Below are 331 nucleotides of genomic sequence, written 5' to 3' on the forward strand. Positions count from 1 at the left end.
AAAATACTTATTAAATATATTTGGGGTTATAAAATAAAATGTTATGTTCTAATTATTTTTCCCATTTCTACTCTAATAGCGCTCACTTTGACAAGCTCATTTTTTCTATCGTGATCCCAGCTGCTGTGAAGGCTTACCCAGGCAATGCAATTATCCAGCAGCTACCCCCGCAGGTTTGCTCAGTGCTCACAGTGACGACTTCATCATGGATAAATTCCCCAGTAATACTGATTATTGCCATTATGTCAAAAGAAGTTGTTCATGCCATTTCAGAAGTATCAGTTATATTTAAGTATTTTTTTCCCTGGTTGCAAAGAAAAAGACCATGGGA

At 36.3% G+C, this 331-nt stretch overlaps 1 protein-coding gene across 2 annotated transcripts in view; it reads right to left on the bottom strand.

The window, feature by feature from the left end:
* Positions 1-331, bottom strand: part of gsap (gamma-secretase activating protein) — a 58,706-nt gene that overhangs the window by 31,466 nt on the left and 26,909 nt on the right. The gene's annotated exons all lie outside the window — the stretch shown is intronic.

The sequence above is a fragment of the Pundamilia nyererei genome, unplaced genomic scaffold, assembly GCF_000239375.1.
Source record: "Pundamilia nyererei isolate P.nyererei 1_Seehausen unplaced genomic scaffold, PunNye1.0 scaffold00014, whole genome shotgun sequence".
NCBI classification, from domain to species: Eukaryota; Metazoa; Chordata; class Actinopteri; order Cichliformes; family Cichlidae; genus Pundamilia; species Pundamilia nyererei.